The following is a 13,201-nucleotide window of genomic DNA, read 5'->3' on the forward strand; positions in this document are numbered from 1 at the left end:
CACTGCTACCAAGACTGTGAACAACTGTTACTTAAAATCCGTCTTGATTGCAATTTTTTTTATTTTTTTTATTCATATGTGAAAGTTGCTGGATTTGGACGGGTTACTCCTGTAACTGAAATATCAGATCTGAAGATGGTTCTGAATGAACCGAAACCGGTCATATGAATAATAAAAAAATAAAAAAATTGCAATCAAGACGGATTTTAAGTAACATTATAAAATCACTGATTGCTGTTATCCCATAAGACATTATGTCTGTTTTTGCAAACTGTGAACAACGACTCCGCCGGTGTACAGCTGCCGAAGGAAACTGCTCTGAAGAGGATAATACTGCTGTTTAAAAAAATTAAAATTCTGGTACATAAAAAGTCAGTCTCATTAGATTCCTCATGCACGTCGTATGTTTGTTGCCCCAGGCACACGTTCTCCATATCTCTCACCCACAGAAATCATCTCGTCATGGGCTCCCAAGAGACTAGCACGCCACATTTCGCCATCCACAGGCATTGATCAACTCTAGCACAGAGTTGAAGCAGCATCGAATGACGCACTCGTATCAGTCATCCAAGAACATTTCGATTCGACGCAAAACCGCGTAAAAACCCATTGTTGCCGCTGAGCCGTGGCGGCCCGGTTTGCTGGCCTAACTACCTCTGTGCACCAGTATCGATAGTCAGCTCCCTTGTGACTTATCTTTGGTTTTCCTGGTTGAGGCGTGGAGGTTGAGCGCGGAGGCAGTGAGTTGTGAATGGCACGTGACGCGAGGAGGAGGGCTGGACCAGCAGTGTCTGGCGCCGGCGTTTGGTTGGGTAGATTTGTATTTGACAACGCATGTATCTAGGCGGATCGCCGAGCGACTAGTTCAATGATGGGCAGCCGCTAAAGAGCTCTGGTGACGGGGGCCTCCTTCTGATATTTGAAAAGGAGGTAAAAGGATGATTGACGGTTGGGAGAATGCACCGTAACATACTACCTATTGATATCCTGGCCCTGTGGTTTTATTGTTTGAAAGGAAAAATTGGCGCAGTATTATTGTGCAGTGAATAATATGTATTCGTTTGTTCTGCAGTATGCCTTGATTTGAGAGCGGCCAATAGTTGTCAGTCCATCTTCTTTCAAGCCACGTGATTCTGTTAATTGGTAAACCGCTTGTGTGCACCTGCTTGGGGTGCGATGTTATGAAATGAAGTGGTAAAACTGATGAGTGGTACTGTACCCGGTGGCAGTGCCGTGGTACTGTATCAGGTACTGGGTATGAATTTGAAATCTAATTGTGATTTAGTAACATGCATTTATTCTAACCTACGTTGACGTGCTTTAGCCATAACTGAATTTCGTAGGGCTACTACTAAGTGAAATTTTCTGCTTTGCTTAAGCTCACATTAACTAGTGTTTCTTAAGGGGTTTTAGCAACATATTCATGCCTCAGAGGGCTTAACTGCAACTGCTCTGTTTGTACCTGTACCTTATCAGTTACATGTTCTCGGTTATCACCTTACCTAGACAGAGGTGTATGTATTTATAGTGTACAACAAAATCCATTATAAGTTTATTTATTTTAGTTTGGCTTTAACTATTTATTTTATCTGAGGTTACGAGTTGTATTTATCTTGCCAAAGCGAGTCTCAGCATTTGTTAGTGTATATTCTGTTACTGTTTGAGGGTACTGCTTCGCGTGTTATTTAGTTCACAGTTGATTGAGAAACACGCGAGTCTACCTGGGTGTTTGCAGCCGTGACTTCTAGGCCGCGACCTTGGCGGCATCCCGCCCAACGTCTAAGTTATTACCGTGGGAGCGCTTTGCAGTGTCGCCTGTCATACCTAGCAAAAGTTGAATAGTTGTCTTGTCCCTTGGAACTGTACCTGGATTGAGCGACTGCCGCCAGGGTTGTAGGCTGTGTAGTTTAGCGGGATTAATTCATGAACTTTTGTAAATTATAATCAACCTGCTGACCTTCATAATACTCATAAAAGAAGAGTGTTCAATTCTCTACTAACTGTTCTTCGTAAAATCGGATGTGCTCTTATTTGGTAAATGTAGTTTCCCTTTACTGAGAGATTCACATTTCATTCTTACAGTCCATAACCTCAGATGCTTTGTGTTTATTGAATATTGTTTCCTTTTGCTTATATTGGTAAATTTCAGTATTTTGTCACTTTATATATCACTACAATCCTGATGGTTTTCATGTTGCTATTAATCTGGAATTTAATTCATCAGTATGTTTTTCTTAAATAAATGTTAATTTGGTGAAAACGACGAGATATCTGATGGGTCTCCCTTCCACGTGTTGATTGTTGATCCTTTCCTATCATGAACCTGTTACCAGGGTTTCATTGCCACATGCAGCACTCTATGTACACCCAAATAACCTACAAATTTAATCATGGATTCTACCTACTATACAGCAAACGCAAAATAATGAAACTTTCATGGCTGGTTCATCAGACAGCTTGAGTGTGGTTTTTAGGCGGTTTCCCACGGTCGTTTAGGCGAATGCTGGGCTGGTTCTCGCTTTCCGTCCAGAAAATACGATACACCAGCAGTTAAAACGCGATAACACACAGTTCACTGACAGATCGCGCACACTGTTTCACTCCCTTAGGTAGCGGTGAAAGGAAGGCCACCTGACCACAAAGTTAACTAACCTGAGTACAGTGGAGCCCGTACTAAATATCGTAAACGCCTACGAAAAGAAGAAGAGGTAGTTTTCTTGTGTTTCATCTGTGCCTGAAAAGATGAGAGAAAGGGGAGAGGGGCAGGGAGCGCGAAGGAGTTCGTCTTTCAAGAGAATACGTCTGTCACACATACCATGGCGCCTGCACGTTATAGAACCTCCTTGTACGGCTTCAGCTCCTGCTTGGGAAGAGTGCAACTGTACAGAAACCATAGTTTCGTGCAAGATGGGATAACACCTCACGTCACTCGCCCTTTGAAAGATCTCCTTGATGCAACCTTCCACGAACATGTTATCTCCAGAAGATTTCCAGATCCTGACCTAAGAGATTACCTGATCCCACCGGGGACAAGTTTGGTAGCATGGAGAGCTGCATCAAACCAGTCTCTGGACTGAGGACCACAACAACAACAACAACAATAACAACAAGGCTTTCTTGCACTCACAGCGCCAGATTTCCACCAAGTTGCCAAAATTGGAAATTTTTTTCAGCGTAAATCGGTTCTGCATTAACGGATTAGGCCGTTTACCAAGTTTCGCTGTCATACGACGATTACAGCCGACACTGGTACTCTGTGAAGAGCTGCAATCTACACTACTGGCCATTAAAATTGCTACACCACGAAGATGAGGTGCTACAGATGCGAAATTTAGCCGACAGGAAGAAGATGTTGTGATATGCAAATGATTAGCTTTTCAGAGCATTCACACAAGGTTGGCGCCGGTGGCGACACCTTCAACGTGCTGACATGACGAAAGTTTCAAACCGGTTTCTCATACACAAACAGCAGTTGACCGTCGTTGCCTGGTGATACGTTGTTGTGAAGCCTCGTGTAAGGAGGAGAAATGCGTACCATCACGTTTCTGACTTTGATAAAGGTCGGATTGTAGCCTATCGCGATTGCGGATTATCGTATCGCGACATTACTGCTCGCGTTGGTCGAGATCCAATGACTGTTAGCAGAATATGGAATCGGTGGGTTCAGGAGTGTAATACACCGTGCTGGATCCCAACGGCCTCGTATCACTAGCAGTCGAGATGACAGGCATCTTATCCGCATGGCTGTAACGGATCGTGCATCCACGTCTCGATCCCTGAGTCAACAGATGGGGACGTTTCAAAGACAACAACTATCTGCACGAACAGTTCGATGACGTTTGCAGCAGCATGGACTATGAGCTCGGAGACCATGGCTGCGGTTACCCTTGACGCTGCATCACAGACAGGTGCGCCTGCGATGGTGTACTCAACGACGAACCTGGGTGCACGAATGGCAAAACGTAATTTTTTCCGCTGAATCCATGTTCTGTTTACAGCATCATGATGGTCGCATCCGTGTTTGGCGACATCGCGGTGAACGCACATTGGAAGCGTATATTCGTCATCGCCATACTGGCGTATCACCCGGCGTGATGGTATGGGGTGCCATTGGTTACACGTCTCGGTCACCTCTTGTTCGCATTGACGTCGCTTTTGACAGGGGACGTTACATTTCAGATGTGTTACGACCCATGGCTCTACCCTTCATTCGATCCCTGCGAAACCCTAAATTTCAGCAAGATAATGCACGACCGCATGTTGCAGGTCCTGTACGGGCCTTTCTGGATAAAGAAAATGTTCGACTGCTGCCCTGGCCAGCACATTCTCCAGATCTCTTACCAATTGAAAACGGCTGATCAATGGTGGCCGAGCAACTGGCTCGTCACAATACGCCAGTCACTACTCTTGATGAACTCTGGTATCGTGTTGAAGCTGCATGGGGACGCCATCCAGGCTCTGTCTGACTCAATGCCCAGGCGTATCAAGGCCGTTATTACGGCCAGAGGTGGTTGTTCTGGGTACTGATTTCTCAAGATCTGTGCACCCAAATTGCTTGAAAATGTAATCACATGTCAGTTCTAGTATAATATACTTGTCCAATGAATACTCGTTTATCATCTGCATTTCTTCTTGGTGTATCAATTTTAATGGCCAGTAGTATAATTATAAGCACATGGTAGGGTCGTTATGGTTACATAATTTATAACGTTAGCCACATATATAGTGGTCATACTGCCACACTTGCTTTTTTATACAAGGCGATCGACAGCGGTGACAGTTACAAACAAGGAAGTACCTGTCACATGGCTGGTGGCTGATACACTTTGAAATAAGTAACAGTTTTTATTGACCTGAAGATCAACTAGTTTTCAGTGACGGAACTTTTGTGATATTGACTTAGCATTTTTATGTTTTAACATAACAGACAGCCTGTCTCCGTGTTTGTCTATGTCAAATAACAACGTAAATAACTAACACAGGGAAAGTTTCATTTACGTTTGTTCGCGATCCTAACGTTTTACTTCCTTTAGTTCGAAAACAGCAACAAATAACCTTAGCAGAGACATGGGTTTATGAGTCACAAAAATAAATCTTCGTAACATTGTTCTCATTCCCATCCTCGAAGAACGACTAGCAAACCGTAACGACTTTTTTGGTTGTTGCCAGCATGAAACACTTACTGTAACTGCACGTAATGCTTCTTGATATGCGGACTGGATTTAAAGGTATTCATTCCAAGTTCTGGTTGCCTTCTTTAAGAACTTCCCAAGGCTGCACTCGCTCTTATCTCGCTTGCACCGAACGTTTTCGCCTAACACATTCTTCCATTTTGTGTGCAGACTGGTCTTCAATGATTCAATTACAGTAACTACAACAACATGAGCTTATTTGTTGCTCTTGGACAACAGAGTCATGCTTCGCAAACTGAGGCACACTTTAACAGTTAATGCGTAGCACTATGTCACGTTCATTATTAGTTCTATACGAACGTTCAAAATTACGGGCGTACCACTATGCCGAATATGTGTCTAATTGCAGGACATTCTTAGAAATAAACTGTTTAACTTTTCTCTCACATTTTAATAAGTGGAAAACGGTACACCACAATCATTAATAAAGAAACGAGGTGAGAAGGTAAGAAGTGCAGGAAAATTTGCGTTTAAATCATTTCTCTGTGTTTTCGAAGCAAATATCGAAAGCAAAGAAGCGTAAGTTGATCAACAGGTATGTTACAGGCCTTGCTATAATCATTATATGTCAATGTGGACTTCATAGTTCTGTGATTTTCATTTTAAGTGGTGTCTGTCTTTACGACTAAATATGTCGCAAAGATTGACGTGACATAAAAGAAAAAGTTCGAGTTATCACATAATTCCAGCGCCTAGCTTGCATATAAATTTATATCACACAGCATAAACTAATATATAGGATTTGTATTGGATTTCGCAGCACACGAAAAATATGCAGGCCCTACTCACAAATCATTCAATAAGAATAGTATATTTAATATACTCAAAATTTAATCCAGGTGAAGGTTCTTACCACAATATTCTTCTGTTGTCTGCTACAGTACGTATCACTGTCATGAAGTTTCCCATGCAGGGTTCGCACAAAATTACGCACAACCACGAAATAAGCAAATTAGAATTGCATGAAGACGGAAGTACTCTGAGAACGGAAACATGGTCAGATCTTTTCTCCTACGTGAAAGCGCACTCAGACGCCTCTGACTTCGGGTCGCGCGTCTTTTACGGACGTCGAGAAACAGCAGGACCAGCAGCCAAGACCGACGCGGAACGCTATTGGTTCAGCAAGCAGGCGGGAGCTGGCAGCGGACGTCAACGGCCGAGAGTGCGCTGGGGATGACGTAACACACGTACTCTGTTAACTGACGTAACTCGCATTACACGCCGGTTGCAGCTACTTGTCACACTACATAAATGTATCCTTACTACGTCTTACCAGACGTTTGAGAAATCCCTTCTGTCCATTACCTGACAAGAATTTAGGAAACATCCCGAATGTCCTTCGTTGTGAAGTTTTTTTCCTTTGTTTTTGCCAGCTAGGAACAAGACAATTTCAATTCCTTCTCGTTTTTTCTTTTCCTCTAATTCTTTCACATTTTCGCCATGTTTCTTTTTTATTTCGTCAGATCTCAACACAACACTGGTTACTTCTTCTCCCATGGAATCCTAAATTTCTTTCCTTTTAAAACATCTCTTTCTGCTGCTTCTTCTGCTTTTTGTTGCGTAGTACTATATCTTTTCTAATTTCCCGACCCAGTTTGCAATTACTTTCTTTTCCCAGAAGTACCTGAAGCTCTCTTTGGTCAGTCTTTTGTCACTCATCCTTTATATATGTCCAAATATCACTCTCTACTTTCTTATTGTTTCTGTTATTTTTTCAATATTTTGACATATTTCATTACTGATTCTTAGTTTCCAGGATTGTTTGTTTTCTATTGGATCTAAAACTTCTCTGATGTTTCCTCTTCTTACTATTCCTAGTTTCCCTAATTTATATTTCACTGCAAGGCATTCACTGCCAAACCGTAATACATTATTTTTGTATTTCTTGAATACACTGTTTTTGAAAAAAATATTTTTTGTTATTTCAAAAAAAAAAAAAAAGGCTCTGAGCACTATGGGACGTAACTTCTGAGGTTATCAGTCCCCTAGAACTTAGAACTACTTAAACCTAACTAACCTAAGGACATCACACACATCCATACCCGAGGATTCGAACCTGCGACCGTAGAGGTTGCGCCGTTCCAGACTGTAGCGCCTAGAACCGCTCGGCCACCCCGGCCAGCTTTGTTATTTCACTTGCCCATTCTATTCTGTGTATTCTTTCATTCAAGACAGATTTTTTGACCTAGATCGTTTAATTACTTCTCATAGATACTTGAAGTTTTTGACTTCTTCTACTTGACCAATATCTGTCAGTAAGGTTCTGATATTTTTTGTATTTTAGTGGTAAATTTGATTTTCTCTGCAAAGATTCTCAAACTTGCTGCCCAGACTGTCTGTGCCAAGAATGACTCGTATTTTTTTACATCTACTACGTAGATTTTTAGGTAGTAGAGAAACATCGTCTGTAAATGCCGATCAGTTTATTACAAGACATTGTTTCTTTCATCCCTTCTTTGTGATATTTGATAGTCTCCTAATTTTTCTTTCCAAATTCTTTCTAATTTTGAAAAGGACTCGAGATAAGTGATCTATTTGTTTTATAATTTAGTATTTTAAAAGGCTTAGAAATTTTACATATGAACCTAGCTTTTATGTTGTATTATTATATTATTTTTTTTTTACAATCGTATTGACCAACTAGGATCACGTTAACAACTTCAGTTCCTCCTCTTCCTTTGTTGTTGTTTCCAATTTTCCCAGTATTCCCTCATTTTCTCCCCATGAAGTCTCTTCCTTTCATCTGTCCATGTTGTTCCCGATTTTTTTATTTCTTCCGCTTTGAAAACCTTCCAAATTCAGTATTTTATTTTTAAAACGGTTCCTTTCTTCTGTCTCTGATTCTTTGATGTTGTTTCTTTCTAGATCGTTCCTTACTTCTGTAATACATGCTATTGTCAATTTCTTCTTCCGGAAATATAGGAGTATTTGTTTTGTTAATCTATTTCCATCCATTCGGTAGAGGTGTCCGAAAAAGGTTAATCTTCGTTTGGTCTTTACCTCAGATATTTTCTCTATATTTTTGTAGATCTCCTCATTACTTATTTTCCAACCATATGCAGTTTTTATTGCACCCATTATTTTTCTAATAATTCTTCTTTCCAGTACCTCTCTGTCCATCTTATCCATTATTTTATAATTAGTAACATTAATATTTTATCATTAGCTTAAGTTAGTAGTGTTAATAGTAGTAGTAATAACACATTCGTTGAAAAGTATTTTTTCATATTGCAACCAATTTTGATTAATGTGCCTAAAATCTGTGTCCAAGGAGAGTACGAGCGAATCTATCAATTATTCCTATCGGCGGCAGCATAGCCCTCACTGTTCAAGATTGACAGGTTTTGAGTCAAAGTGCAGTCCTTGTGCTAATCGAGTGGAAAATGTATTGAGGTTTAATCGAAGCATAAGTTTGTTGACTGTTACTCTCAGTGCTGGAACACCTTACACTCAGTGCTGAGACGCCCGCTTCTTGAACATACCTACTGAAATGCCGGAAAGGTAATATAAATTCGGTGATATTTTATCAAACAAATTCAAAATTTTTAAAGAAGGAAGAAACAAACTTGAAGCAAAATGGCTAATTTTCCTTGCAGGGTGACGGGATTCTGCAGCAAATACAACTAAGAGGATGGGATACCAAGGTATTCTTTTTTATTACTCAAGGCTTTGCAACTTAAGTATGTATTTTTATGATTTTTCAGCAATTCACTACTTTCGACCTCGTTGGCAAATGACAGATCAGATTAAAAAATATACTCAATGAAGAGGATCATATTATTTAACCCTAGAATACTATACCAATTTCGAACCCTTCCATACCTATACCTTCGTCTATTCCACTACCACACCTAGGTTTGGCCAAGAAAATTACTAAAAGCGACGTAATGGTAGAATTACAAACCCTTTACTGTAGGAAACTTAAAGAAAAATACTCACTTCATGGTTTACAAGGTCTTTTCATTCCAATAAATCACAAAAACTCACATCGCCAAGACTCACAAACATAAGGACGTTGATATATATAACGCTGTGGCAGAAGTGCCCAAAAGAAATTGCATTTTGGTGATCAAATGCCAGGAGTATTAAATATAAATAATAGTCACATAAACAAAAGAAGAAGAATGTCAACTGATAAAAATAACTCAAAACAATTTAGAGTGTCACACGTATGTCCAGTGGAAGGAGTCGGTCCTTGGCAAATATGGACCGCGTTCATTGCTGGCAGTTTACCAGTGGTTTCACGCAGACTTTTTGTTTTCCAGGCCAGTTCGGTCTTGGACATTAGCTCCCTTTAGATGGCACCAAGATGTATTGGAAGTTGTTTCCAGAGGATAACATTGTGGCTGACGACTGGAAAACTGCTGAGGAACTCTTCTTCATTGAACCATTCTCTTGCGTTCTGCTCATTTTTCAGGCAGTATTTTCGGAGCGATTAGTTGACTGTTTTGTCCCCTGCTTGGTTTTCCCAGCAGACGGTTCCTTTTCAATTTGCGGCACAGTTGCGTTGAGTGTTTCTTCATTCCAATCTAACGCAGAGTCGATAGTGTCCTCGGAAACTATGTCTTCTTCTTCGAGGTTGTGGTCTTCGTCAAAATTATCAGCTGATGATATGTCAATATTTGATTCCATTGAATCCACAACTCTCGGCTTTAGGTAATTCGTCAGAACCTGAAAAGAAAATGAAAACTTATGGAGTAGGTACCACAAACCAGTTGAAACGAAAACGTTCATTTCAAATAACATCCGATCAGATACCTATTGCAAATTAGTCGCTCATTACCAAACGTTCGTCGAATCGACGAGTGAATTTTGTTCGTAAGTACTACACTTTAGTTGTTTCAGCGAATCAACATTTACGTGTGCATCTATACCTTCCTCGATTCGACACTGTATCTTCGGGATGAAATACGGTTTACCTGATCGAAGAGCGATGTAGTTCACTTCTGCCGGTGGTATCACAGAGTCAACCCCCCCCCCCAGGCACTGCTGCGAGCACAGCGCACCCCTCCCATCCACAACAATGGGGAGCGGGGAGGAGGGAGTGTTATTGAAGGGGAATGTGTTCTTCAAATCGATTACCAGTAGTATTCCAGGGTTAAATATATCGGCAGTTCAAGAAGTTTATGACTATATTTCAAAGGAAGTGGAATTTGAGAGTATTCTGGTGATTCGTCCGTCAGATAGGGACATTTTTAAGTCCGACGGTCTCCTTGGTGTTATTCGAGAGGAGTAGGAAAATGGCCAGTATCAGTTTTCACCCTCTCCTTTTCCTCATCAACATACAACACAACCGTGGCACCATCCACACAAATAAACGTTATAGTCACCTACAATCAATGGGTACACTTAAAACGCTCTTATTATATCGCGTGGAAGTACCGTTGTGCGCGGAGGAAGATTATCATCTTCTGACGATTTTGTTAAAGGTATTAAAATTCCATCTTTGCAACTAGGAAATGAGTATTAATATCACCATACATGTTTCGAGTTATTAATATAAAACATTGTCTGTGTCAGCAGTAAATCGTATTTTCAGTTTTGCTTTTCATTCGCGATCTAAGAACAGGTACTGAGCAGAGATATTTTCTTATGTCATTTTATGTCCGATTTTCCCTTACATCAAGTGTTCTCTACTTGCACATTTTAGAGGTATTCTTTTCTCTGGTACTGTCGTTTTTCGCGTACTCTCTTGTTGATTTGCAACATTACGCAGTTCTTGATGTGAAACACGACGTACTATTGTACCACTATCGCTTGTTCCCACGGTGTGTTTCCTGTACATATTGTTACCAACTAAGCCGCCAGTTTTGTTTTTCTCTTAACGTAAAAATGCTCTCTTCATCTACCGTTTGTCAAATGTGTATTATGTTGTTTTAGATATGTTAATATGTATTTATTTAGTATGTAATTTAAATTAGGGAGTAGTGAGGGGATTGAAGATTTAAATGGAGAATTGCTGTAGGGAGTGGATCGGGGAAGTGGAAGGGTCAAAGACGAGCAAAGGTAGTGAACAGTGGATTCAAAGTAGGGGAAGCCAGACTGTATCGGTATTGAGATGGAGAAAAAGTGGTAGGAAGCAGAGATGAAAAGGAGGAGAGAGAGAGAGAGAGAGAGAGAGAGAGAGAGAGAGAGAGAGAATATTTTTATGTCACGTCTTAAACGATTTTGCGTAGTGTCTCCTTTCAAATATATGTATGGTGAGTAGCTTTTTGCTACGTGTTAGTGCTCTTTGTATGTGCCAGCTTACTTGAAAACTAAGGATATATTTGTTTTTATGAGCTGGCCGCGGTGGTCTAGCGGTTCTAGGCGCGCAGTCCGGAACCGCGCGACTGCTACAGTCGCAGGTTCGAATCCTGCCTCGGGCATGGATGTGTGTGATGTCCTTAGGTTAGTTAGGTTTAATTAGTTCTAAGTTCTAGGCGACTGATGACCACAGAAGTTTAGTCGCATAGTGCTCAGAGCCATTTGAACCATTTTTTGTTTTTATGATTTTTCATGATGCTCATATCTTTTCCTATTTCACTTTGCCTATGTTACTCCTTTATAATGTGGTCTGCAAATATTTGTGTGGTTTATGCTGTATTTCGATGACCTGATGAGTTCTTTGTATTTTGCCTCAAAGGTCCTGTTAGTCATCCCGATGTAGATTTTCTCACAGTCCATGGAGTTGAGCTGGTAGATGACAGGCTATCGCTATCTGTCTGATTTTAGTTTCAGTTTTGGGATGTGTTTCTGTACTGAATTTTTCGTTTTGTAAACAATGTTATCCACTATGCCTTGAATATATCACCTATTTAGTATGTGAGTTTACTGTGGTAGGTCACTGTATGTCATTTTGTTATGATTGTGGTGCTTACGTTCTTTAAAGTTATTTTCACTCTTTTTTTCTTCAAATTAGGTGGAGTTATTGGCGGGACTAATACCTCAGCATAATATACTTCAAATTCCTATGTGGTTATGGATATCTGCATATACAGCAATAAGTCACTTACTGTTTAAAGTAATGTAATTACAATTTTTAACTTTCAGCGGTTTATCTGCTTTATTCCTGGTGTTCTATATTTTGGAACTTTCTATCCTACATTTCGCTAAAACAGTCTCGTAACCATAACATGTCAGACCATTGTAGCTCCCTGTTCTTCTCTGTTTCTAAGTAGAACATGTAGAACCACACCGGTAGAGGCATGTTAATTCCGTAAATTTATTCTGTAGTTCTGTCTGGTACAGAGCTGCTTGTTGTTGGTTACATGAAGGTGATACTGAGAAGATTAGGGAGACCAGTTGCCACCAAACCACGAATAAAACTGGATTAAAGCACAGGAGGACTAAAAGTTCGCAAGGTCTTTGATACAATAAGGCCACTGACCGACATATTTATGAAATGCACGTAGAAATGAAACTGAAGTACAGCAGAAAGAATATTTTAGTCTGCAGTGGAGGTGTGCTCTTTTTTCCTTCGTGTGTGTTTTTTATTGCTCTGTCATATACAATGTATGCGTTTATTCGTGTGTACGAACAGTACTTCTGAAAGGTTTAGGAAGGCTGAAATTATTTCTATATATTTTGCGGAGGTATCTAAGATTTATTTTAGTTTTTCCTGCAAGACGTGGTTGTAAGCAGTACTACCATTTAGTATTTTGTTACTATATATAGATTCAACTGACAGGTAATTGCGATTCACAACAATTTATCTGTCCTCGTGCTATGGTACTTCATTTCGTACTAGTATGGACTATATGTAGTTTCTAGTATTCATCACCTCATTGTTGTTGTTGTGGTCTTCAGTCCTGAGACTGGTTTGATGCAGCTCTCCATGTTACTATATCCTGTGCAAGCTTCTTCATCTCCCAGTAACTACTGCAATCCACATCCTTCTGAATCTGCTTAGTGTATTCATCTCTTGGTCTCCCTCTACGATTTTTACCCTCCACGCTGCCCTCCAATACTAAATTGGTGATCCCTTGACGCCTCAGAACATGTCCTACCAACCGATCCCTTCTTCTAGT

The 13,201-nt window shown here is 40.4% G+C and overlaps 1 protein-coding gene across 1 annotated transcript in view; it reads right to left on the reverse strand.

Moving 5' to 3' along the window:
- LOC124607067 (sialin-like) overlaps nt 1-6,224 on the reverse strand; it is a 126,626-nt gene extending 120,402 nt beyond the window's left edge. Inside the window, exon 1 of the mRNA XM_047139242.1 lies at nt 6,046-6,224. The gene's annotated coding sequence lies outside the window, so the exon portion shown is untranslated. The remainder of the gene's footprint in view (nt 1-6,045) is intronic.
- Nucleotides 6,225-13,201: the final 6,977 nt, after the last annotated feature.

The sequence above is a fragment of the Schistocerca americana genome, chromosome 3 (genome assembly GCF_021461395.2).
Source record: "Schistocerca americana isolate TAMUIC-IGC-003095 chromosome 3, iqSchAmer2.1, whole genome shotgun sequence".
In the NCBI taxonomy this organism is placed as follows: domain Eukaryota; kingdom Metazoa; phylum Arthropoda; class Insecta; order Orthoptera; family Acrididae; genus Schistocerca; species Schistocerca americana.